The sequence below is a fragment of the Carcharodon carcharias genome (assembly GCF_017639515.1).
Source record: "Carcharodon carcharias isolate sCarCar2 chromosome 37 unlocalized genomic scaffold, sCarCar2.pri SUPER_37_unloc_1, whole genome shotgun sequence".
Lineage (NCBI taxonomy): Eukaryota > Metazoa > Chordata > Chondrichthyes > Lamniformes > Lamnidae > Carcharodon > Carcharodon carcharias.
In genome coordinates, this window is record NW_024470758.1 from 2,503,533 (window position 1) to 2,531,203 (window position 27,671).

At 58.9% G+C, this 27,671-nt stretch overlaps 1 protein-coding gene across 1 annotated transcript in view; it reads left to right on the plus strand.

Moving 5' to 3' along the window:
* Window positions 1-27,671, plus strand: part of cnih2 (cornichon family AMPA receptor auxiliary protein 2) — a 279,942-nt gene that overhangs the window by 247,875 nt on the left and 4,396 nt on the right. The gene's annotated exons all lie outside the window — the stretch shown is intronic.

Sequence of the window (27,671 nt, forward strand, 5' to 3'; positions counted from 1 at the left end):
CCTCAATCCCCCACTAACACAGTCTGGGCCTCACTCCCCCTCTAACACAGTCTGGGCCTCACTCCCCTCCTAACACAGTCAGGGCCTCACTCCCCCTCTAACACAGTCTGGGCTTCACTCCCCCTCTAACACAGTCTGGCCTCACTCCCCCTCTAACACAGTCTGGGCCTCACTCCCCCTCTAACACAGTCTGGGCCTCACTCCCCCTCTAACACAGTCTGGGCCTCACTCCCCCTCTAACACAGTCTGGGCCTCACTCCCCCTCTAACACAGTCTGGGCCTCACTCCCCCTCTAACACAGTCTGGCCTCACTCCCCCTCTAACACAGTCTGGGCCTCACTCCCCCTCTAACACAGTCTGGGCCTCACTCCCCCTCTAACACAGTCTGGGCCTCACTCCCCCCCTAACACAGTCTGGGCCTCACTCCCCCTCTAACACAGTCTGGGCCTCACTCCCCCTCTAACACAGTCTGGGGCCTCACTCTCCCATTAACACAGTCTGGGCCTCACTCCCCCTCTAACACAGTCTGGGCCTCACTCTCCCTCTAACACAGTCTGGGCCTCACTCCCCCTCTAACACAGTCTGGGCCTCACTCCCCCTCTAACACAGTCTGGGCCTCACTCCCCCTCTAACACAGTCTGGGCCTCACTCCCCCTCTAACACAGTCTGGGCCTCACTCCCCCTCTAACACAGTCTGGGCCTCACTCCCCTCTAACACAGTCTGGGCCTCACTCCCCTCTAACACAGTCTGGGCCTCACTCCCCCTCTAACACAGTCTGGGCCTCACTCTCCCTCTAACACAGTCTGGGCCTCACTGCCCATTCTAACACAGTCTGGGCCTCACTCCCCCTCTAACACAGTCTGGGCCTCACTCTCCCCTTAACACAGTCTGGGCCTCACTCCCCCTCTAACACAGTCTGGGCCTCACTCCCCCTCTAACACAGTCTGGGCCTCACTCCCCCTCTAACACAGTCTGGGCCTCACTCCCCCTCTAACACAGTCTGGGCCTCACTCCCCCTCTAACACAGTCTGGGCCTCACTCCCCCTCTAACACAGTCTGGGCCTCACTCCCCCTCTAACACAGTCTGGGCCTCACTCCCCCTCTAACACAGTCTGGGCCTCACTCCCCCTCTAACACAGTCTGGGCCTCACTCCCCCTCTAACACAGTCTGGGCCTCACTCCCCCTCTAACACAGTCTGGGCCTCACTCCCCCTCTAACACAGTCTGGGCCTCACTCCCCCTCTAACACAGTCTGGGCCTCACTCCCCTCTAACACAGTCTGGGCCTCACTCCCCCTCTAACACAGTCTGGGCCTCACTCCCCCTCTAACACAGTCTGGGCCTCACTCCCCCTCTAACACAGTCTGGGCCTCACTCCCCCTCTAACACAGTCTGGGCCTCACTCCCCCTCTAACACAGTCTGGGCCTCACTCCCCCTCTAACACAGTCTGGGCCTCACTCCCCTCTAACACAGTCTGGGCCTCACTCCCCCTCTAACACAGTCTGGGCCTCACTCCCCTCTAACACAGTCTGGGCCTCACTCCCCCTCTAACACAGTCTGGGCCTCACTCCCCCTCTAACACAGTCTGGGCCTCACTCCCCCTCTAACACAGTCTGGGCCTCACTCCCCTCTAACACAGTCTGGGCCTCACTCCCCCTCTAACACAGTCTGGGCCTCACTCCCCCTCTAACACAGTCTGGGCCTCACTCCCCCTCTAACACAGTCTGGGCCTCACTCCCCCATAACACAGTCTGGGCCTCACTCTCCCTCTAACACAGTCTGGGCCTCACTCCCCCTCTAACACAGTCTGGGCCTCACTCCCCCTCTAACACAGTCTGGGCCTCACTCCCCCTCTAACACAGTCTGGGCCTCACTCCCCCTCTAACACAGTCTGGGCCTCACTCCCCTCTAACACAGTCTGGGCCTCACTCCCCCTCTAACACAGTCTGGGCCTCACTCACCCTCTAACACAGTCTGGGCCTCACTCCCCCTCTAACACAGTCTGGGCCTCACTCCCCCTCTAACACAGTCTGGGCCTCACTCCCCCTCTAACACAGTCTGGGCCTCACTCCCCCTCTAACACAGTCTGGGCCTCACTCCCCCTCTAACACAGTCTGGGCCTCACTCCCCCTCTAACACAGTCTTGCCCTCACTCCCCCTCTAACACAGTCTGGGCCTCACTCCCCCTCTAACACAGTCTGGGCCTCACTCCCCCTCTAACACAGTCTGGGCCTCACTCCCCCTTAACACAGTCTGGGCCTCACTCCCCCTCTAACACAGTCTGGGCCTCACTCCCCCTCTAACACAGTCTGGGCCTCACTCCCCCTCTAACACAGTCTGGGCCTCACTCCCCCTCTAACACAGTCTGGGCCTCACTCCCCCTCTAACACAGTCTGGGCCTCACTCTCCCTCTAACACAGTCTGGGCCTCACTCCCCCTCTAACACAGTCTGGGCCTCACTCCCCCTCTAACACAGTCTGGGCCTCACTCCCCCTCTAACACAGTCTGGGCCTCACTCCCCCTCTAACACAGTCTGGGCCTCACTCCCCCTCTAACACAGTCTGGGCCTCACTCCCCCTCTAACACAGTCTGGGCCTCACTCCCCCTCTAACACAGTCTGGGCCTCACTCCCCCTCTAACACAGTCTGGGCCTCACTCCCCCTCTAACACAGTCTGGGCCTCACTCCCCCTCTAACACAGTCTGGGCCTCACTCCCCCTCTAACACAGTCTGGGCCTCACTCCCCCTCTAACACAGTCTGGGCCTCACTCCCCCTCTAACACAGTCTGGGCCTCACTCCCCCTCTAACACAGTCTGGGCCTCACTCCCCCTCTAACACAGTCTGGGCCTCACTCCCCCTCTAACACAGTCTGGGCCTCACTCCCCCTCTAACACAGTCTGGGCCTCACTCCCCCTCTAACACAGTCTGGGCCTCACTCCCCCTCTAACACAGTCTGGGCCTCACTCCCCCTCTAACACAGTCTGGGCCTCACTCCCCCTCTAACACAGTCTGGGCCTCACTCCCCCTCTAACACAGTCTGGGCCTCACTCCCCCTCTAACACAGTCTGGGCCTCACTCCCCCTCTAACACAGTCTGGGCCTCACTCCCCCTCTAACACAGTCTGGGCCTCACTCCCCCTCTAACACAGTCTGGGCCTCACTCCCCCTCTAACACAGTCTGGGCCTCACTCCCCCTCTAACACAGTCTGGGCCTCACTCCCCCTCTAACACAGTCTGGGCCTCACTCCCCCTCTAACACAGTCTGGGCCTCACTCCCCCTCTAACACAGTCTGGGCCTCACTCCCCCTCTAACACAGTCTGGGCCTCACTCCCCCTCTAACACAGTCTGGGCCTCACTCCCCCTCTAACACAGTCTGGGCCTCACTCCCCTCTAACACAGTCTGGGCCTCACTCCCCCTCTAACACAGTCTGGGCCTCACTCCCCCTCTAACACAGTCTGGGCCTCACTCCCCCTCTAACACAGTCTGGGCCTCACTCCCCCTCTAACACAGTCTGGGCCTCACTCCCCCTCTAACACAGTCTGGGCCTCACTCCCCCTCTAACACAGTCTGGGCCTCACTCCCCCTCTAACACAGTCTGGGCCTCACTCCCCTCTAACACAGTCTGGGCCTCACTCCCCTCTAACACAGTCTGGGCCTCACTCCCCCTCTAACACAGTCTGGGCCTCACTCCCCTCTAACACAGTCTGGGCCTCACTCCCCCTCTAACACAGTCTGGGCCTCACTCCCCCTCTAACACAGTCTGGGCCTCACTCCCCCTCTAACACAGTCTGGGCCTCACTCCCCCTCTAACACAGTCTGGGCCTCACTCCCCCTCTAACACAGTCTGGGCCTCACTCCCCCTCTAACACAGTCTGGGCCTCACTCCCCCTCTAACACAGTCTGGGCCTCACTCCCCCTCTAACACAGTCTGGGCCTCACTCCCCCTCTAACACAGTCTGGGCCTCACTCCCCCTCTAACACAGTCTGGGCCTCACTCCCCCTCTAACACAGTCTGGGCCTCACTCCCCCTCTAACACAGTCTGGGCCTCACTCCCCCTCTAACACAGTCTGGGCCTCACTCCCCCTCTAACACAGTCTGGGCCTCACTCCCCCTCTAACACAGTCTGGGCCTCACTCCCCCTCTAACACAGTCTGGGCCTCACTCCCCCTCTAACACAGTCTGGGCCTCACTCCCCCTCTAACACAGTCTGGGCCTCACTCTCCCTCTAACACAGTCTGGGCCTCACTCCCCCTCTAACACAGTCTGGGCCTCACTCCCCCTCTAACACAGTCTGGGCCTCACTCCCCCTCTAACACAGTCTGGGCCTCACTCCCCCTCTAACACAGTCTGGGCCTCACTCCCCTCTAACACAGTCTGGGCCTCACTCCCCCTCTAACACAGTCTGGGCCTCACTCCCCCTCTAACACAGTCTGGGCCTCACTCCCCCTCTAACACAGTCTGGGCCTCACTCCCCCTCTAACACAGTCTGGGCCTCACTCCCCCTCTAACACAGTCTGGGCCTCACTCCCCCTCTAACACAGTCTGGGCCTCACTCCCCCTCTAACACAGTCTGGGCCTCACTCCCCTCTAACACAGTCTGGGCCTCACTCCCCCTCTAACACAGTCTGGGCCTCACTCCCCTCTAACACAGTCTGGGCCTCACTCCCCCTCTAACACAGTCTGGGCCTCACTCCCCCTCTAACACAGTCTGGGCCTCACTCCCCTCTAACACAGTCTGGGCCTCACTCCCCCTCTAACACAGTCTGGGCCTCACTCCCCCTCTAACACAGTCTGGGCCTCACTCCCCCTCTAACACAGTCTGGGCCTCACTCCCCCTCTAACACAGTCTGGGCCTCACTCCCCCTCTAACACAGTCTGGGCCTCACTCCCCCTCTAACACAGTCTGGGCCTCACTCCCCCTCTAACACAGTCTGGGCCTCACTCCCCCTCTAACACAGTCTGGGCCTCACTCCCCCTCTAACACAGTCTGGGCCTCACTCCCCCTCTAACACAGTCTGGGCCTCACTCCCCCTCTAACACAGTCTGGGCCTCACTCCCCCTCTAACACAGTCTGGGCCTCACTCCCTCTCTAACACAGTCTGGGCCTCACTCCCCCTCTAACACAGTCTGGGCCTCACTCTCACTCTAACACAGTCTGGGCCTCACTCCCCCTCTAACACAGTCTGGGCCTCACTCCCCCTCTAACACAGTCTGGGCCTCACTCCCCCTCTAACACAGTCTGGGCCTCACTCCCCCTCTAACACAGTCTGGGCCTCACTCCCCCTCTAACACAGTCTGGGCCTCACTCCCCCTCTAACACAGTCTGGGCCTCACTGCCCCTCTAACACAGTCGTGGCCTCACTCTCCCATTAAAACAGTCTGGGCCTCACTCCCCCTCTAACACAGTCTGGGCCTCACTCCCCCTCTAACACAGTCTGGGCCTCACTCCCCTGTTAACACAGTCTGGGCCTCACTCCCCCTCTAACACAGTCTGGGCCTCACTCTCCCTCTAACACAGTCTGGGCCTCACTCCCCCTCTAACACAGTCTGGGCCTCACTCCCCCATAACACAGTCTGGGCCTCACTCCCCCTCTAACACAGTCTGGGCCTCACTCCCCCTCTAACACAGTCTGGGCCTCACTTTCCCTCTAACACAGTCTGGGCCTCACTCTCCCTCTAACACAGTCTGGGCCTCACTCTCCCGTTAACACAGTCTGGGCCTCACTCCCCCTCTAACACAGTCTGGGCCTCACTCCCCCTCTAACACAGTCTGGGCCTCACTCCCCCTCTAACACAGTCTGGGACTCACTCCCCCTCTAACACAGTCTGGGCCTCACTCCCCCTCTAACACAGTCTGGGCCTCACTCCCCCTCTAACACAGTCTGGGCCTCACTCCCCCTCTAACACAGTCTGGGCCTCACTCCCCCTCTAACACAGTCTGGGCCTCACTCCCCCTCTAACACAGTCTGGGCCTCACTCCCCCTCTAACACAGTCTGGGCCTCACTCCCCCTCTAACACAGTCTGGGCCTCACTCCCCCTCTAACACAGTCTGGGCCTCACTCCCCCTCTAACACAGTCTGGGCCTCACTCCCCCTCTAACACAGTCTGGGCCTCACTCCCCCTCTAACACAGTCTGGGCCTCACTCCCCCTCTAACACAGTCTGGGCCTCACTCCCCCTCTAACACAGTCTGGGCCTCACTCCCCCTCTAACACAGTCTGGGCCTCACTCCCCCTCTAACACAGTCTGGGCCTCACTCCCCCTCTAACACAGTCTGGGCCTCACTCCCCCTCTAACACAGTCTGGGCCTCACTCCCCCTCTAACACAGTCTGGGCCTCACTCCCCCTCTAACACAGTCTGGGCCTCACTCCCCCTCTAACACAGTCTGGGCCTCACTCCCCCTCTAACACAGTCTGGGCCTCACTCCCCCTCTAACACAGTCTGGGCCTCACTCCCCCTCTAACACAGTCTGGGCCTCACTCCCCCTCTAACACAGTCTGGGCCTCACTCACCCTCTAACACAGTCTGGGCCTCACTCACCCTCTAACACAGTCTGGGCCTCACTCACCCTCTAACACAGTCTGGGCCTCACTCGCCCCTAACACAGTCTGGGCCTCACTCCCCCTCTAACACAGTCTGGGCCTCACTCCCCCTCTAACACAGTCTGGGCCTCACTCCCCCTCTAACACAGTCTGGGCCTCACTCCCCCTCTAACACAGTCTGGGCCTCACTCCCCCTCTAACACAGTCTGGGCCTCACTCCCCCTCTAACACAGTCTGGGCCTCACTCCCCCTCTAACACAGTCTGGGCCTCACTCCCCCTCTAACACAGTCTGGGCCTCACTCCCCCTCTAACACAGTCTGGGCCACACTCCCCCTCTAACACAGTCTGGGCCTCACGCACCCTCTAACACAGTCTGGGCCTCACTCCCCCTCTAACACAGTCTGGGCCTCACTCCCCCTCTAACACAGTCTGGGCCTCACTCCCCCCCAACACAGTCTGGGCCTCACTCCCCCTCTAACACAGTCTGGGCCTCACTCTCCCTCTAACACAGTCAGGGCCTCACTCCCCCTCTAACACAGTCTGGGCCTCACTCCCCCTCTAACACAGTCTGGGCCTCACTCCCCCTCTAACACAGTCTGGGCCTCACTCCCCCTCTAACACAGTCTGGGCCTCATTCTCCCTCTAACACAATCTTGGCCTCACTCCCCCATTAACGCAAACTTAGTCTCATTCTCTCATTAACACAGTCAGGGCCTCACTCCCCCTCTAACACAATCTTGGCCTCACTCCCCCTCTAACACAGTCTGGGCCTCACTCCCCCTCTAACACAGTCTGGGCCTCATTCTCCCTCTTACACAGTCTGGGCCTCACTCCCCCTCTAACACAGTTGGTGCCTCACTCCCCCTCAAACACAGTCTGGGCCTCACTCCCCCTCTAACACATTCTGGGCCTCATTCTCCCTCTTACACAGTCTGGGCCTGACTCCCCCTCTAACACAGTCTGGGCCTCACTCCCCCTCTAACACAGTCTGGGCCTCACTCCCCCCCTAACACAGTCTGGGCCTCATTCTCCCTCTAACACAGTCTGGACCTGACTCCCCCTCTAACACAGTCTGGGCCTCACTCCCCCTTTAACACAGTCTGGGCCTCACTCGCCCTCTAACAGAGTCTGGGCCTCAATCCCCCTCTAACACAGTCTGGGCCTCACTCTGCCCTAAAACAGTCTGGGCCTCACTCCCCCTCTAACACAGTCTGGGCCTCACTCCCCCTCTAACACAGTCTGGGCCTCACTCGCCCTTTAACAGAGTCTGGGCCTCACTCCCCCTCTAACACAGTCTGGGCCTCACTCCCCCTCTAACACAGTCTGGGCCTCACTCCCCCTCTAACAGAGTCTGGGCCTCACTCCCCCTCTAACACAGTCTGGGCCTCACTCCCCCTCTAACACAGTCTGGGCCTCAATCCCCTGTTAACACAGTCTGGGCCTCACTCCCCCTCTAACACAGTCTGGGCCTCACTCCCCCTCTAACACAGTCTGGGCCTCACTCCCCCTCTAACACAGTCTGGGCCTCACTCCCCCTCTAACACAGTCTGGGCCTCACTCTCCCATTAACACAGTCTGGGCCTCACTCCCCCTCTAACACAGTCTGGGCCTCACTCTCCCATTAACACAGTCTGGGCCTCACTCCCCCTCTAACACAGTCTGGGCCTCACTCCCCCTCTAACACAGTCTGGGCCTCACTCCCCTGTTAACACAGTCTGGGCCTCACTCCCCTGTTAACACAGTCTGGGCCTCACTCCCCCTCTAACACAGTCTGGGCCTCACTCCCCCTCTAACACAGTCTGGGCCTCACTCTCCCTCTAACACAGTCTGGGCCTCACTCTGCCGCTAACACAGTCTGGGCCTCACTCCCCCTCTAACACAGTCTGGGCCTCACTCTGCCCTTAAACAGTCTGGACCTTACTCCACCTCTAACACAGTCAGGGCCTCACTCCCCCTCTAACACAGTCTGAGCCTCACTCCCCCTCTAAAACAGTCTGGGCCTCACTCTCCCTCTAACACAGTCTGGGCCTCAATCTCCCGTTAACACAGTCTGGGCCTCACTCCCCCTCTACCACAGTCTGGGCCTCACTCCCCCTCTAACACATCTGGGCCTCACTCCCCTTCTAACACAGTCAGGGCCTCACTCCCCCTCTAACACAGGGTGGCCCTCACTCACCCTCTAACACAGTCTGGGCCTCACTCCCCCTTTAACACATCTGGGCCTCACTCCCCTTCTAACACAGTCAGTGCCTCAATCCCCTTCTAACACAGTCAGGGCCTCACTCCCCCTCTAACACAGGGTGGCCCTCACTCACCTTCTAACAGAGTCTGGGCCTCACTCCTCTGTTAACAAAGTCTGGGCCTCACTCTCCCTCCATCACAGTCTGGGCCTCACTCCCCCTCTAACACAGTCTGGGCCTCACTCCCCCTCTAACACAGTCTGGGCCCCACTCCCCCTCTAACACACTCTGGGCCTCACTCCCCCATAACCCAGTCTGGGCCTCACTCCCCCTCTAACACAGTCTGGGCCTCTCTCCCCCGTTAACACAGTCTGGGCCTCACTCCCCCGTTAACACAATCTGGACCTCACTCCCCTCTAACAGACTCTGGGTCTCACTCTCCCTCTAACACAGTCTGGGCCTCACTCCCCCTCTAACACAGTCTGGGCCTCACTCCCCATCTAACACAGGCAGGGCCTCACTCCCCCTCTAACACAGTCTGGGCCTCACTCCCCCTCTAACACAGTCTGGGCCTCACTCCCCCTCTAACACAGTCTGGGCCTCACTCCCCCCTAACACAGTCTGGGCCTCATTGATCCTAACACAGTCTGGAAATCACTCCCCCTCTAACACAGACAGGGCCTCATTGATCCTAACACAGTCTGGTCCTCACTCCCCCTCTAACACAGTCTGGGCCTCATTCTCCCTCTTACACAGTCTGGGCCTCACTCCCCCTCTAACACAGACAGGGCCTCATTGATCCTAACACAGTCTGGGCCTCACTCCCCCTCTAACACAGTCTGGGCCTCACTCCCCCTCTAACACAGTCTGGGCCTCACTCCCCCTCTAACACAGTCTGGGCCTCACTCCCTCTCTAACACAGTCAGGGCCTCACTCCCCTGTTAACACAGTCTGGGCCTCAGTCTCCCTCTAACACAGTCTGGGCCTCACTCCCCCTCTAACAAAGTCTGGGCCTCACTCCCCTGTTAACACAGTCTGGGCCTCACTCCCCCTCTCACACAGTCTGGGCCTCACTCCCCTCTCACACAGTCTGGGCCTCACTCTCCCTCTAACACAGTCTGGGCCTCACTCTGCCGCTAAAACAGTCTGGGCCTCATTCCCCTCTAACACAGTGTGGGCCTCACTCTGCCCTTAAACAGTCTGGACCTTACTCCACCTCTAACACAGTCTGGGCCTCACTCCCCCTCTAACACAGTCTGGGCCTCACTCCCCCTCTAAAACAGTCTGGGCCTCACTCTCCCTCTAACACAGTCTGGGCCTCACTCTCCCGTTAACACAGTCAGGGCCTCACTCCCCCTCTCACACAGTCCGGGCCTCACTGCCCCTCTAACACATTCTGGGCCTCACTCCCCCTCTAACACAGTCTGGGCCTCAATCTCCCGTTAACACAGTCTGGGCCTCACTCCCCCTCTAACACAGTCTGGGCCTCACTCCCCCTCTAACACAGTCTGGGCCTCACTCTGCCCTTAAACAGTCTGGACCTTACTCCACCTCTAACACAGTCAGGGCCTCACACCCCCTCTAAAACAGTCTGGGCCTCACTCTCCCTCTAACACAGTCTGGGCCTCACTCTCCCGTTAACACAGTCAGGGCCTCACTCCCCCTCTCACACAGTCCGGGCCTCACTGCCCCTCTAACACATTCTGGGCCTCACTCCCCCTCTAACACAGTCTGGGCCTCAATCTCCCGTTAACACAGTCTGGGCCTCACTCCCCCTCTAACACAGTCTGGGCCTCACTCCCCCTCTAACACAGTCTGGGCCTCACTCCCACTCTAACACAGTCAGGGCCTCACTTCCCCTCTAACACAGGGTGGCCCTCACTCACCTTCTAACACAGTCTGGGCCTCACTCCTCTGTTAACAAAGTCTGGGCCTCACTCCCCCTCTAACACAGTCTGGGCCTCACTCTCCCTCTAACACAGTCTTGGCCTCACTCCCCCTCTAACACAGTCTGGGCCCCACTCCCCCTCTAACACACTATGGGCCTCACTCCCCCATAACTCAGTCTGGGCCTCAATCCCCCTCTAACACAGCCTGGGCCTCACTGACCCCTAACACAGTCTTTGCCTCACTCCCCTGTTATCACAGTCTGGGCCTCACTCCCCCTCTAACACAGTCAGGGCCTCACTCCGCTTCTAACACAGTCTGGGCCTCTCTCCCCCGTTAACACAGTCTGGGCCTCACTCCCCCGTTAACACAGTCTGGGCCTCACTCCCCCTCTAACACAGTCTGGGCCTCACTCCCCCTCTAACACAGTCTGGGCCTCACTCCCCCTCTAACACAGTCTGGGCCTCACTCCCCCTCTAACACAGTCTGGGCCTCACTCTCCCATTAACACAGTCTGGGCCTCACTCCCCCTCTAACACAGTCTGGGCCTCACTCCCCCTCTAACACAGTCTGGGCCTCACTCCCCCTCTAACACAGTCTGGGCCTCACTCCCCCTCTAACACAGTCTGGGCCTCACTCCCCCCATAACACAGTCTGGGCCTCACTCCCCCTCTAACACAGTCTGGGCCTCATGCCCCCTCTAACACAGTCTGGGCCTCACTCCCCCTCTAACACAGTCTGGGCCTCACTCCCCCTCTAACACAGTCTGGGCCTCACTCCCCCTCTAACACAGTCTGGGCCTCACTCCCCCTCTAACACAGTCTGGGCCTCACTCCCCCTCTAACACAGTCTGGGCCTCACTCTCCCTCTAACACAGTCTGGTCCTCACTCCCCCTCTATTACAGTCTGGGCCTCACTCCCCCTGTAACACAATCTGGGCCTCACTCCCCCTCTAACACAGTCTGGGCCTCACTCCCCCTCAAACACAGTCTGGGCCTCACTCCCCCTCTAACACAGTCTGGGCCTCGCTCTCCCTCTAATACCGTCTGGGCCTCACTCCTCCTCTAACACAGTCTGGGCCTCACTCCCCCTCTAACACAGTCTGGACTTCACTCTCCCTCTAACACAGTCTGGGCCTCACTCCCCCTCTAACACAGTCTGGGCCTCACTCCCCTGTTAACACAGTCTTGGCCTCACTCCCCCTCTCACACTGTCTGGGCCTCACTCCCCCTCTAATACAGTCTGGGCCTCACTCCACCTCTAACACAGTCTGGGCCTCACTCCCCCACTAACACAGTCTGGGCCTCACTCGCCCATTAACACAGTCTGGGCCTCACTCCCCCCCTAACACAGTCTGGGCCACACTCCCCCTCTAACACAGTCTGGGCCTCACTGCCCACTAACTCAGTCTGGGCCTCACTCCCCCTCTAACTCAGTCTGGGCCTCACTCCACCTCTAACACAATCTGGGCTTCACTCCCCCTCTAACACAGTCTGGACCTCACTCCCCCTCTCACACAGTCTGGGCCTCACTCCCCTGTTAACACAGCCTGGGCCTCACTCCCCCTCTAACTCAGTCTGGGCCTCACTCTCCCTCTAACACAATCTGGGCTTCACTCCTTCTCTAACACAGTCTGGGCCTCACTCTCCCTCTAACACAATCTGGGCTTCACTCCCCCTCTAACGCAGTCTGGGCCTCACTCCCCCTCTAACACAGTCTGGGCCCCACTCCCCCTCTAACACAGTCTGGGCCTCACTCCCCCTCTAACACAGTCTGGGCCTCACTCCCCCTTTAACACAGTCAGGGCCTCACACCCTCTAACACAGCCTGGGCCTCACTCCCCTGTTAACACAGTCTGGGCCTCACTCTCCCTCTAACACAGTCTGGGCCTCACTCCCCTGTTAACACCGTCTGCGCCTCACTCCCCCGTAACACAGTCTGGGCATCACTCCCCCTCTAACACAGTCTGGGCCTCACTCCGCTGTTCACACAGTCTGGGCCTCACTCCCCTGTTAACACAGTCTGGGCCTCACTCCCCCTCTAACACAGTCTGGGCCTCACTCCCCCGTTAACACAGTCTGGGCCTCACTCCCCCTCTAACACAGTCTGGGCCTCACTCCCCTGTTAACACAGTCTGGGCCTCACTCCCCCTCTAACACAGTCTGGGCCTCACTCCTCTGTTAACAAAGTCTGGCCCTCACTCACCTTCTAACACAGTCTGGGCCTCACTCCTCTGTTAACAAAGTCTGGGCCTCACTCTCCCTCTAACACAGTCTGGGACTCACTCCCCCTCTCACACAGTCAGGGCCTCACTCCCCCGTTAACACAGTCTGGGCCTCACTCCCCCTCTAACACAGTCTGGGCCTCACTCTCCCTCTAACACAGTCTGGGCCTCACTTCCCCTCTAACACAGTCTGGGCCCCACTCCCCCTCAAACACAGTCTGGGCCTCACTCCCCCTCTAACACAGTCTGGGCCTCACTCCCCCTCTAACACACTCTGGGCCTCACTCCCCCATAACTCAGTCTGGGCCTCAATCCCCCTCTAACACAGCCTGTGCCTCACTGCCCCCTAACACAGTCTTTGCCTCACTCCCCTGTTATCACAGTCTGGGCCTCACTCCGCCTCTAACACAGTCAGGGCCTCACTCCGCTTCTAACACAGTCTGGGCCTCTCTCCCCCGTTAACACAGTCTGGGCCTCTCTCCCCCTCTAACACAGTCTGGGCCTCTCTCCCCCTCTAACACAGTCTGGGCCTCACTCCCCCTCTAACACAGTCTGGGCCTCACTCCCCCTCTAACACAGTCTGGGCCTCATTCTCCCTCTTACACAGTCTGGGCCTCACTCCCCCTCTAACACAGTCTGGGCCTCACTCTCCCTCTAACACAGTCTGGGCCTCACTCCCCCTCTAACACAGTCTGGGCACAACTCGCCCTCAAACACAGTCTGGGCCTCTCTCCCCCTCTAACACAGTCTGGGCCTCACTCCCCCTCTAACACAGTCTGGGCCTCACTCCCCCTCTAACACAGTCTGGGCCTCATTCTCCCTCTTACACAGTCTGGGCCTCACTCCCCCTCTAACACAGTCTGGGCCTCATTCTCTCTCTTACACAGTCTGGGCCTCACTCCCCCTCTAACACAGTCTGGGCCTCAATCCCCCTCTTACACAGTCTGGGCCTCACTCCCCCTCTAACACAGTCTGGGCCTCACTCCCCCTCTAACACACTCTGGGCCTCACTCCCCCTCTAACACAGTCTGGGCCTCACTCTCCCTCTAACACAGTCTGGGCCTCACTCCCCCTGTAACACAATCTGGGCCTCACTCCCCCTCTAACACAGTCTGGGCCTCACTCCCCCTCTAACACAGTCTGGGTCTCGCTCTCCCTCTAATACCGTCTGGGCCTCACTCCCCCTCTAACACAGTCTGGGCCTCACTCCCCCTCTAACACAGTCTGGGCCTCACGCCCCGGTTAACACAGTCTGGGCCTCACTCTCCCTCTAACACAGTCTGGGCCTCACTCCCCCTCTAACACAGTCTGGGCCTCACTCCACTGTTAACACAGTCTTGGCCTCATTCCCCCTCTCACACTGTCTGGGCCTCACTCCCCCTCTATCACAGTCTGGGCCTCACTGCCCCTCTAACACAGTCAGGGCCTCACTCCCCCTCTAATACAGTCAGCGCTTCACTCCCCCACTAACACAGTCTGGGCCTCACTCGCCCATTAACACAGTCTGGGCCTCACTCCCCCCCTAACACAGTCTGGGCCACACTCCCCCTCTAACACAGTCTGGGCCTCACTGCCCCCTAACTCAGTCTGGGCCTCACTCCCCCTCTAACTCAGTCTGGGCCTCACTCCACCTCTAACACAATCTGGGCTTCACTCCCCCTCTAACACAGTCTGGACCTCACTCCCCCTCGAACACATTCTGGGCCTCACTCCCCTGTTAACACAGTCTGGGCCTCACTTCCCTGTTAACACAGCCTGGGCCTCACTCCCCCTCTAACTCAGTCTGGGCCTCACTCTCCCTCTAACACAATCTGGGCTTCACTCCTTCTCTAACACAATCTGGGCTTCACTCCCCCTCTAACACAGTCTGGGCCTCACTCCCCCTCTAACACAGTCTGGGCCCCAGTCCCCCTCTAACACAGTCTGGGCCTCACTCCCCCTCTAACACAGTCTGGGCCTCACTCCCCCTTTAACACAGTCAGGGCCTCACTCCCTCTAACACAGCCTGGGCCTCACTCCCCTGTTAACACAGTCTGCGCCTCACTCCCCCTCTAACACAGTCTGGGGCTCACTCCCCTGTTAACACCGTCTGCGCCTCACTCCCCCGTAACACAGTCTGGGCCTCACTCCCCCTAACACAGTCTGGGCCTCACTCCCCCTCTAACACAGTCTGCGACTCAGTCCCCTGTTAACACAGTCTGGGCCTCACTCCCCTGTTAACACAGTCTGGGCCTCACTCCCCCGTTAACACAGTCTGGGCCTCACTCCCCCTCTAACACAGTCTGGGCCTCACTCTCCCTCTAACACAGTCTGGGCCTCACTCTCCCTCTAACACAGTCTGGGCCTCACTCCCCCTCTAACACAGTCTGGGCCTCACTCTACCTCTAACACAGTCTGGGCCTCACTCCCCCGTTAACACAGTCTGGGCCTCACTCCCACTCTAACACAGTCTGGGCCTCACTCCCCTGTTAACACAGTCTGGGCCTCACTCCCCCTCTAACACAGTCTGGGCCTCACTCCCCCGTTAACACAGTCTGGGCCTCACTCCCCCTCTAACACAGTCTGGGCCTCACTCCCCTGTTAACACAGTCTGGGCCTCACTCCCCCTCTAACACAGTCTGGGCCTCACTCCTCTGTTAACAAAGTCTGGCCCTCACTCACCTTCTAACACAGTCTGGGCCTCACTCCTCTGTTAACAAAGTCTGGGCCTCACTCTCCCTCTAACACAGTCTGGGCCTCACTCCCCCTCTAACACAGTCTGGGCCTCACTCTCCCTCTAACACAGTCTGGGCCTCACTCCCCCTCTAACACAGTCTGGGCCTCACTCCCCCGTTAACACAGTCTGGGGCTCACTCCCCCTCTAACACAGTCTGGGCCCCACTCCCCCTCAAACACAGTCTGGGCCTCACTCCCCCTCTAACACAGTCTGGGCCTCACTCCCCCTCTAACACAATCTGGGCCTCACTCCCCCATAACTCAGTCTGGGCCTCAATCCCCCTCTAACACAGCCTGGGCCTCACTGCCCCCTAACACAGTCTGGGCCTCACTCCCACTCTAACACAGGCAGGGCCTCACTCCCCCTCTAACACATTCTGGGCCTCACTCCCCCTCTAACACAGTCTGGGCCTCACTCCCCCTCTAACACAGTCTGGGCCTCACTCCCCCTCTAACACAGTCTGGGCCTCATTCTCCCTCTTACACAGTCTGGGCCTCACTCCCCCTCTAACACATTCTGGGCCTCACTCCCCCTCTAACACAGTCTGGGCCTCACTCCCCCTCTAACACAGTCTGGGCCTCATTCTCCCTCTTACACAGTCTGGGCCTCACTCCCCCTCTAACACAGTCTGGGCCTCACTCCCCCTCTAACACAGACAGGGCCTCATTGATCCTAACACAGTCTGGTCCTCACTCCCCCTCTAACACAGTCTGGGCCTCATTCTCCCTCTTACACAGTCTGGGCCTCACTCCCCCTCTAACACAGTCTGGGCCTCACTCCCCCTCTTACACAGTCTGGGCCTCACTCCCCCTCTAACACAGTCTGGGCCTCACTCCCCCTCTAACACACTCTGGGCCTCACTCCCCCTCTAACACAGTCTGGGCCTCACTCCCCCTCTAACACAGTCTGGGCCTCACTCCCCCTGTAACGCAATCTGGGCCTCACTCCCCCTCTAACACAGTCTGGGCCTCACTCCCCCTCTAACACAGTCTGGGTCTCGCTCTCCCTCTAATACCGTCTGGGCCTCACTCCCCCTCTAACACAGTCTGGGCCTCACTCCCCCTCTAACACAGTCTGGGTCTCACTCCCCCTCTAACACAGGCTGGGCCTCACTCCCCCTCTAACACAGTCTGGGCCTCACACCCCGGTTAACACAGTCTGGGCCTCACTCTCCCTCTAACACAGTCTGGGCCTCACTCCCCCTCTAACACAGTCTGGGCCTCACTCCACTGTTAACACAGTCTTGGCCTCATTCCCCCTCTCACACTGTCTGGGCCTCACTCCCCCTCTATCACAGTCTGGGCCTCACTCCCCCTCTAACACAGTCAGGGCCTCACTCCCCCTCTAATACAGTCAGCGCTTCACTCCCCCACTAACACAGTCTGGGCCTCACTCGCCCATTAACACAGTCTGGGCCTCACTCCCCCTCTAACACAGTCTGGGCCACACTCCCCCTCTAACACAGTCTGGGCCTCACTGCCCCCTAACTCAGTCTGGGCCTCACTCCCCCTCTAACTCAGTCTGGGCCTCACTCCACCTCTAACACTATCTGGGCTTCACTCCCCCTCTAACACAGTCTGGACCTCAATCCCCCTCTAACACATTCTGGGCCTCACTCCCCTGTTAACACAGTCTGGGCCTCACTGCCCTGTTAACACAGCCTGGGCCTCACTCCCCCTCTAACTCAGTCTGGGCCTCACTCTCCCTCTAACACAATCTGGGCTTCACTCCTTCTCTAACACAGTCTGGGCCTCACTCCCCCTCTAACACAGTCTGGGCCTCACTCCCCCTCTAACACAGTCTGGGCCCCACTCTCCCTCTAACACAGTCTGGGCCTCACTCCCCCTCTAACACAGTCTGGGCGTCACTCCCCCTCTAACACAGTCTGGGCCTCACTCCCCCTTTAACACAGTCAGGGCCTCACTCCCCCTCTAACACAGTCTGGGCGTCACTCGCCCTCTAACACAGTCTGGGCCTCACTCCCCCTCTTACACAATCTGGGCCTCACTCCCCCTCTAACACAGTCTGGGCCTCACTCCCCCTCTCACACTGTCTGGGCCTCACTCTCCCTCTAACACAGTCTGGGCCACACTCCCCCTCTAACACAGTCAGGGCCTCACTCCCCCTCTAATACAGTCAGCGCTTCACTCCCCCACTAACACAGTCTGGGCCTCACTCGCCCATTAACACAGTCTGTGCCTCACTCCCCCCCAACACAGTCTGGGCCACACTCCCCCTCTAACACAGTCTGGGCCTCACTGCCCCCTAACTCAGTCTGGGCCTCACTCCCCCTCTAACTCAGTCTGGGCCTCACTCCACCTCTAACACAATCTGGGCTTCACTCCCCTTCTAACACAGTCTGGACCTTACTCCCCCTCTAACACATTCTGGGCCTCACTCCCCTGTTAACACAGTCTGGGCCTCACTCCCCTGTTAACACAGCCTGGGCCTCACTCCCCCTCTAACTCAGTCTAGGCCTCACTCTCCCTCTAACACAATCTGGGCTTCACTCCCCCTCTAACACAGTCTGGGCCTCACTCCCCCTTTAACACAGTCTGGGCCTCACTCCCCCTCTAACACAGTCTGGGCCCCACTCCCCCTCTAACACAGTCTGGGCCTCACTCCCCCTTTAACACAGTCTGGGCCTCACTCCCCCTTTAACACAGTCAGGGCCTCACTCCCTCTAACACAGCCTGGGCCTCACTCCCCTGTTAACACAGTCTGGGCCTCACTCTCCCTCTAACACAGTCTGGGCCACACTCCCCCTCTAACACAGTCTGGGCATCACTCCCCCTCTAACACAGCCTGGGCCTCACTTCCCCTCTAACACAGTCTGGGCCTCACTCCCCTGTTAACACAGTCTGGGCCTCACTCCCCTGTTAACACAGTCTGGGCCTCACTCCCCCTCTAACACAGTCTGGGCCTCACTCCCACTCTAACACAGTCTGGGCCTCACTCCCCCGTTAACAGAGTCTGGGCCTCACTCCCCCTCTAACACAGTCTGGGCCTCACTCCCCTGTTAACACAGTCTGGGCCTCACTCCCCCGTTAACAGAGTCTGGGCCTCACTCCCCCTCTAACACAGCCTGGGCCTCACTCCCCTGTTAACACAGTCTGTGCCTCGCTCACCCTCTAACACATTCTGGGCCTCACTGCCCCCTAACACAGTCTGGGCCTCACTCCCCTGTTAACACAGTCTGTGCCTCGCTCACCCTCTAACACAGTCTGTGCCTCACTCCCCTTCTAACACAGTCTGTGCCTCACTCCCCCTCTAACACAATCTGGGCTTCACTCCCCCTCTAACACAATCTGGGCCTCACTCCCCCTCTAACACAGTCTGGGCCTCACTCCTCCTCTAACACAGTCTGGGCCTCACTCCTCCTCTAACACAGTCTGGGCCTCACTCCCCCTCTTACACAGTCTGGCCCTCACTGCCCCTCTAACACAGTCTGGGCCTCACTCCCCTGTTAACACAGTCTGGGCCTCACTCTCCCTCCAACACAGTCTGTGCCTCACTCCCCCTCTAACACAGTCTGGGCCTCACTCCCCTGTTAACACATTCTGGGCCTCACTCCCCTGTTAACACAGTCTGGGCCTCACTCCCCCTCTAACACAGTCTGGGCCTCACTCCCCCCCTAACACAGTCTGGGCCTCACTCCCCCTCTAATACAGTCAGCGCTTCACTCCCCCACTAACACAGTCTGGGCCTCACTCCCCCTCTAACTCAGTCTGGGCCTCACTCCACCTCTAACACAATCTGGGCTTCACTCCCCCTCTAACACAGTCTGGACCTCACTCCCCCTCTAACACATTCTGGGCCTCACTCCCCTGTTAACACAGTCTGGGCCTCACTCCCCTGTTAACACAGCCTGGGCCTCACTCCCCCTCTAACTCAGTCTAGGCCTCACTCTCCCTCTAACACAATCTGGGCTTCACTCCTTCTCTAACACAGTCTGGGCCTCACTCTCCCTCTAACACAATCTGGGCTTCACTCCCCCTCTAACACAGTCTGGGCCTCAGTCCCCCTCTAACACAGTCAGGGCCTCACTCCCCCTCTAACACATTCTGGGCCTCACTCCCCCTCTAACATAGTCTGGGCCTCAAACCCCTGTTAACACAGTCTGGGCCTCACTCCCCCGTTAACACAGTCTGGGCATCACTCCCCCTCTAACGCAGTCTGGGCCTCACTCCCCTGTTAACACAGTCTGGGCCTCACTCCCCCTCTAACACAGTCTGGGCCTCACTCCCCTGTTAACACAGTCTGGGCCTCACTCCCGCGTTAACACAGTCTGGGCCTCACTCCCCCTCTAACACAGTCTGGGCCTCACTCCCCTGTTAACACAGTCTGGGCCTCACTCCCCCTCTAACACATTCTCGGCCTCACTCTCCCTCTAACACAGTCTGGGCCTCACGCCCCCTCTAACACAGTCTGTGCCTCACTCCCCCTCTAACACAGTCAGGGCTTCACTCCCCCCTAAAACAGTCTGGACCTCACTCCCCCTCTAACAGACTCTGGGCCTCACTCCCCCGTTAACACAGTCTGGACCTCACTCCCCCTCTAACAGACTCTGGGCCTCACTCCCCCTCTAACACAGGCAGGGACTCACTCCCCCTCTAACACAGTCTGGGCCTCACTCCCCCTCTAACACAGTCTGGGCCTCACTCCCCCTCTAACAGACTCTGGGCCTCACTCGCCCTCTAACATAGTCTGGGCCTCACTCCCCCTCTAACACAGGCAGGGCCTCACTCCCCCTCTAACACAGTCTGGGCCTCACTCCCCCTCTAACACAGTCTGGGCCTCACTCCCCTCCTAACACAGTCAGGGCCTCACTCCCCCTCTAACACAGTCTGGGCCTCACTCCCCCTCTAACACAGGCAGGGCCTCACTCCCCCTCTAACACAGTCTGGGCCTCACTCCCCCTCTAACACAGTCTGGGCCTCACTCCCCCTCTAACACAGTCTGGGCCTCATTCTCCCTCTTACACAGTCTGGGCCTCACTCCCGCTCTAACGCAGTCTGTGCCTCACTCCCCCTCTAACACAGTCTGGGCCTCACTCCCCCTCTAACACAGTCTGGGCCTCATTCTCCCTCTTACACAGTCTGGGCCTCACTCCCCCTCTAACACAGACAGGGCCTCATTGATCCTAACACAGTCTGGGCCTCACTCCCCCTCTTACACAGTCTGGGCCTCACTCCCGCTCTAACACAGTCTGGGCCTCACTCCCCCTCTAACACAGTCTGGGCCTCATTCTCCCTCTTACACAGTCTGGGCCTCATTCTCCCTCTTACACAGTCTGGGCCTCACTCCCCCTCTAACACAGACAGGGCCTCATTGATCCTAAGACAGTCTGGGCCTCACTCCCCCTCTAACACAGTCTGGGCCTCACTCTCCCTCTAACACAGTCTGGGCCTCATTCCCCCTCTAACACAGTCTGGGCCTCACTCCCCCTCTAACACAGTCTGGGCCTCACTCCCCCTCTAACACAGTCTGGGCCTCACTCCCCCTCTAACACAGTCTGTGCCTCACTCCCCCTCTAACACAGTCTGGGCCTCACTCCCCCTCTAACACAGTCTGGGCCTCACTCTCCCTCTAACACAGTCTGGGCCTCACTCCCCCTCTAACACAGTCTGGGCCTCACTCCCCTGTTAACACAGTCTTGGCCTCACTCCCCCTCTCACACAGTCTGGGCCTCACTCCCCCTCTAATACAGTCTGGGCCTCACTCCCCCCTAACACAGTCTGGCCCTCACTCCCCCTCTAACACAGTCAGCGCCTCACTCCCCCTCTAATACAGTCAGCGCTTCACTCCCCCACTAACACAGTCTGGGCCTCACTCCCCCCCTAACACAGTCTGGGCCACACTCCCCCTCTAACGCAGTCTGTGCCTCACTCCCCCTCTAACACAGTCTGGGCCTCACTGCCCCCTAACTCAGTCTGGGCCACACTCCCCCTCTAATACAGTCTGGGCATCACTCCCCCTCTAACACAGCCTGGGCCTCACTGCCCCCTAACACAGTCTGGGCCTCACTCCCCCTCTAACACAGTCTGGGCCTCACTCCCCCTCTAACACAGTCTGGGCCTCACTCCCCCACTAACACAGTCTGGGCCTCACTCCCCCCTAACACAGTCTGGGCCTCACTCTCCCTCTAACACAATCTGGGCTTCACTCCCCCTCTAACACAGTCTGGGCCTCACTCCCCCTCTAACACAGTCTGGGCCTCACTCCCCCTCTCACACAGTCTGGGACTCACTCCCCTGTTAACACAGTCTGGGCCTCACTCTCCCTCTAACACAATCTGGGCTTCACTCCCCCTCTAACACAGTCTGGGCCTCACTCCCACTCTAACACAGTCTGGGCCTCACTCCCCCTCTAACACAGTCTGGGCCTCACTCCCCCTCTCACACAGTCTGGGCCTCACTCCCCCTCTAACAAAGTCTGGGCCTCACTCCCCCTCTAACACAGTCTGTCCCTCACTCCCCCTCTAACACAGTCTGTCCCTCACTCCCCCTCTAACACAGTCTGGGCCTCACTCCCCCTCTAACACAGTCTGGGCCTCATTCCCCCCTAACACAGTCTGGGCCTCACTCTCCCTCTAACACAATCTGGGCTTCACTCCCCCTCTAACACAGTCTGGGCCTCACTCCCCTGTTAACACAGTCTGGGCCTCACTCTCCCTCTAACACAATCTGGGCTTCACTCCCCCTCTAACACAGTCTGGGCCTCACTCCCCCTCTAACACAGTCTGGGCCTCACTCCCCCTCTAACACAGTCTGGGCCTCACTCCCCCTCTCACACAGTCTGGGACTCACTCCCCTGTTAACACAGTCTGGGCCTCACTCTCCCACTAACACAATCTGGGCTTCACTCCCCCTCTAACACAGTCTGGGCCTCACTCCCACTCTAACACAGTCTGGGCCTCACTCCCCCTCTAACACAGTCTGGGCCTCACTCCCCCTCTCACACAGTCTGGGCCTCACTCCCCCTCTAACACAGTCTGGGCCTCACTCCCCCTCTAACACAGTCTGTCCCTCACTCCCCCTCTAACACAGTCTGGGCCTCACTCCCCCTCTAACACAGTCTGGGCCTCACTCCCCTGTTAACACAGTCTGGGCCTCACTCCCCCTCTAATACAGTCTGGGCCTCAGTCCCCCTCTAACACAGTCAGGGCCTCACTCCCCCTCTAATACAGTCAGCGCTTCACTCCCCCACTAACACAGTCTGGGCCTCACTCGCCCATTAACACAGTCTGGGCCACACTCCCCCTCTAACACAGTCTGGGCCTCACTGCCCCCTAACTCAGTGTGGGCCACACTCCCCCTCTAACACAGTCTGTGCCTCACTCCCCCTCTAACACAGTCTGGACCTCACTCCCCCTCTAACACATTCTGGGCCTCACTCCCCTGTTAACACAGTCTGGGCCTCACTCCCCTGTTAACACAGCCTGGGCTCACTCACCCTCTAACTCAGTCTGGGCCTCACTCTCCCTCTAACACAATCTGGGCTTCACTCCTTCTCTAACACAGTCTGGGCCTCACTCTCCCTCTAACACAGTCAGGGCCTCACTCCCTCTAACACAGCCTGGGCCTCACTCCCCTGTTAACACAGTCTGGGCCTCACTCTCCCTCTAACACAGCCTGGGCCTCACTCCCCTGTTAACACAGTCTGGGCATCACTCCCCCTCTAACACAGCCTGGGCCTCACTGCCCCCTAACACAGTCTGGGCCTCACTCCCCCTCTAACACAGTCTGGGCCTCACTCCCCTGTTAACACAGTCTGGGCCTCACTCTCCCTCTAACACAGTCTGGGCTTCACTCCCCCTCTAACACAGTCTGGGCCTCACTCCCCCTCTAACACAGTCTGGCCCTCACTCCCCCTCTAACACAGTCTGGGCCTCACTCCCCTGTTAACACAGTCTGGGCCTCACTCTCCCTCCAACACAGTCTGTGCCTCACTCCCCCTCTAACACAGTCTGGGCCTCTCTCCCCTGTTAACACAGTCTTGGCCTCACTCCCCCGTTAACACAGTCTGGGCCTCACTCCCCCTCTAACACAGTCTGGGACTCACTCCCCTGTTAACACAGTCTGGGCCTCACTCCCTCGTTAACGCAGTCTGGGCCTCACTCCCCCTCTAACACAGTCTGGGCCTCACTCACCCTCTAACACATTCTGGGCCTCACTGCCCCCTAACACAGTCTGGGCCTCACTCACCCTCTAACACAGTCTGGGCCTCACTCCCCTGTTAACACAGTCTGGGCCTCACTCTCCCTCTAACACATTCTGGGCCTCAGTCCCCCTCTAACACAGTCTGGGCCTCACTCACCCTCTTACACATTCTGGGCCTCACTGCCCCCTAACACAGTCTGGGCCTCACTCCCCTGTTAACACAGTCTGGGCCTCACTCTCCCTCTAACACATTCTGGGCCTCAGTCCCCCTCTAACACAGTCTGGGCCTCACTCTCCCTCTTACACATTCTGGGCCTCACTCCCCGTCTAACACAGTCTGGGCCTCACTCACCCTCTAACACATTCTGGGCCTCACTGCCCCCTAACACAGTCTGTGCCTCACTCCCCCTCTAACACAGTCTGTGCCTCACTCCCCCTCTAACACAGTCTGTGCCTCACTCACCCTCTAACACATTCTGGGCCTCACTCCCCCTCTAACACAGTCTGGGCCTCACTCACCCTCTAACACATTCTGGGCCTCACTGCCCCCTAACACAGTCTGTGCCTCACTCCCCCTCCAACACAGTCTGGGCCTCACTCTCCCTCTAACACAGTATGTGCCTCACTCCCCCTCTAACACAGTCTGGGCCTCACTCCCCCTCTAACACAGTCTGTGCCTCACTCCCCCTCTAACACATTCTGGGCCTCACTGCCCCCTAACACAGTCTGTGCCTCACTCCCCCTCTAACACAGTCTGTGCCTCACTCCCCCTCTAACACAGTCTGGGCCTCACTCCCCCTCTCACACAGTCTGGGCCTCACTCCCCCTCTAACACAGTCTGGGCCTCACTCCCCTGTTAACACAGTCTGGGCCTCACTCCCCCTCTAATACAGTCTGGGCCTCAGTCCCCCTCTAACACAGTCAGGGCCTCACTCCCCCTCTAATACAGTCAGCACTTCACTCCCCCACTAACACAGTCTGGGCCTCACTCGCCCATTAACACAGTCTGGGCCACACTCCCCCTCTAACACAGTCTGGGCCTCACTGCCCCCTAACTCAGTGTGGGCCACACTCCCCCTCTAACACAGTCTGTGCCTCACTCCCCCTCTAACACAGTCTGGACCTCACTCCCCCTCTAACACATTCTGGGCCTCACTCCCCTGTTAACACAGTCTGGGCCTCACTCCCCTGTTAACACAGCCTGGGCTCACTCACCCTCTAACTCAGTCTGGGCCTCACTCTCCCTCTAACACAATCTGGGCTTCACTCCTTCTCTAACACAGTCTGGGCATCACTCTCCCTCTAACACAGTCAGGGCCTCACTCCCTCTAACACAGCCTGGGCCTCACTCCCCTGTTAACACAGTCTGGGCCTCACTCTCCCTCTAACACAGCCTGGGCCTCACTCCCCTGTTAACACAGTCTGGGCATCACTCCCCCTCTAACACAGTCTGGGCCTCACTGCCCCCTAACACAGTCTGGGCCTCACTCCCCCTCTAACACAGTCTGGGCCTCACTCCCCTGTTAACACAGTCTGGGCCTCACTCTCCCTCTAACACAATCTGGGCTTCACTCCCCCTCTAACACAGTCTGGGCCTCACTCCCCCTCTAACACAGTCTGGCCCTCACTCCCCCTCTAACACAGTCTGGGCCTCACTCCCCTGTTAACACAGTCTGGGCCTCACTCTCCCTCCAACACAGTCTGTGCCTCACTCCCCCTCTAACACAGTCTGGGCCTCACTCCCCTGTTAACACAGTCTTGGCCTCACTCCCCCGTTAACACAGTCTGGGCCTCACTCCCCCTCTAACACAGTCTGGGACTCACTCCCCTGTTAACACAGTCTGGGCCTCACTCCCTCGTTAACGCAGTCTGGGCCTCACTCCCCCTCTAACACAGTCTGGGCCTCAGTCCCCCTCTAACACAGTCTGGGCCTCACTCACCCTCTAACACATTCTGGGCCTCACTCTCCTGTTAACACAGTCTGGGCCTCACTCTCCCTCTAACACATTCTGGGCCTCAGTCCCCCTCTAACACAGTCTGGGCCTCACTCACCCTCTTACACATTCTGGGCCTCACTGCCCCCTAACACAGTCTGGGCCTCACTCCCCTGTTAACACAGTCTGGGCCTCACTCTCCCTCTAACACATTCTGGGCCTCAGTCCCCCTCTAACACAGTCTGGGCCTCACTCTCCCTCTTACACATTCTGGGCCTCACTGCCCCCTAACACAGTCTGGGCCTCACTCCCCTTCTAACACAGTCTGGGCCTCACTCACCCTCTAACACATTCTGGGCCTCACTGCCCCCTAACACAGTCTGTGCCTCACTCACCCTCTAACACATTCTGGGCCTCACTCCCCGTCTAACACAGTCTGGGCCTCACTCACCCTCTAACACATTCTGGGCCTCACTGCCCCCTAACACAGTCTGTGCCTCACTCCCCCTCTAACACAGTCTGTGCCTCACTCCCCCTCTAACACAGTCTGTGCCTCACTCACCCTCTAACACATTCTGGGCCTCACTCCCCCTCTAACACAGTCTGGGCCTCACTCACCCTCTAACACATTCTGGGCCTCACTGCCCCCTAACACAGTCTGTGCCTCACTCCCCCTCTAACACAGTCTGGGCCTCACTCTCCCTCTAACACAGTCTGTGCCTCACTCCCCCTCTAACACAGTCTGGGCCTCACTCCCCCTCTAACACAGTCTGTGCCTCACTCCCCCTCTAACACAGTCTGTGCCTCACTCCCCCTCTAACACAGTCTGGGCCTCACTCCCCCTCTAACACAGTCTGTGCCTCACTCCCCCTCTAACACAGTCTGTGCCTCACTCGCCCTCTAACACAATCTGGGCTTCACTCCCCCTCTAACACAGTCTGGGCCTCACTCCCCCTCTAACACAGTCTGGGCCTCACTCCCCCCTAACACAGTCTGGGCCTCACTCACCCTCTAACACAGTCTTTGCCTCACTCCCCCTCTTACACAGTCTGGCCCTCACTCCCCCTCTAACACTGTCTGGGCCTCACTCCCCTGTTAACACAGTCTGGGCCTCACTCCCCCTCTAACACAGTCTGGCCCTCACTCCCCATCTAACACAGTCTGGGCCTCACTCTCCCATTAACACAGTCTGGGCCTCACTCCCCCGTTAACACAGTCTGGGCCTCACTCCCCCTCTAAAACAGTCTGGGCCTCACTCCCCCTCTAAAACAGTCTGGGCCTCACTCCCCCTCTTACACAGTCTGGGCCTCACTCCCCTGTTAACACAGTCTGGGCCTCACTCCCCCGTTAACACAGTCTGGGCCTCACTCCCCATCTAACACAGTCTGGGCCTCACTCCCCCTCTAACACAGTCTGGGCCTCACTCCCCTGTTAACACAGTCTGGGCCTCACTCCCCCGTTAACACAGTCTGGGCCTCAGTCTCCCTCTAACACAGTCTGGGCCTCACTCCCCTGTTAACACAGTCTGGGCCTCACTCTCCCTCTAACACAGTCTGGGCCTCACTCCCCCGTTAACACAGTCTGGGCCTCACTCCCCATCTAACACAGTCTGGGCCTCACTGCCCCCTAACACAGTCTGGGCCTCACTCCCCCGTTAACACAGTCAGGGCTTCACTCCCCCCTAAAACAGTCTGGACCTCACTCCCCCTCTAACAGACTCTGGGCCTCACTCCCCCTCTAACACATTCTGGGCCTCACTCCCCCTCTAAAACAGTCTGGGCCTCACTGCCCCCCAACACAGTCAGGGCCTCACTCCCCCTCTTACACAGTCAGGGCCTCACTCCCCCTCTAACACAGTCTGGGCCTCACTCCCCCTCTAACACAGTCTGGGCCTCACTCTCCCTCTAACACAGTCTGGGCCTCACTCCCCCGTTAACACAGTCTGGGCCTCACTCCCCCTCTAACACAGTCTGGTCCTCACTCCCCCTCTAACACAGTCTGGTCCTCACTCCCCCTCTAAC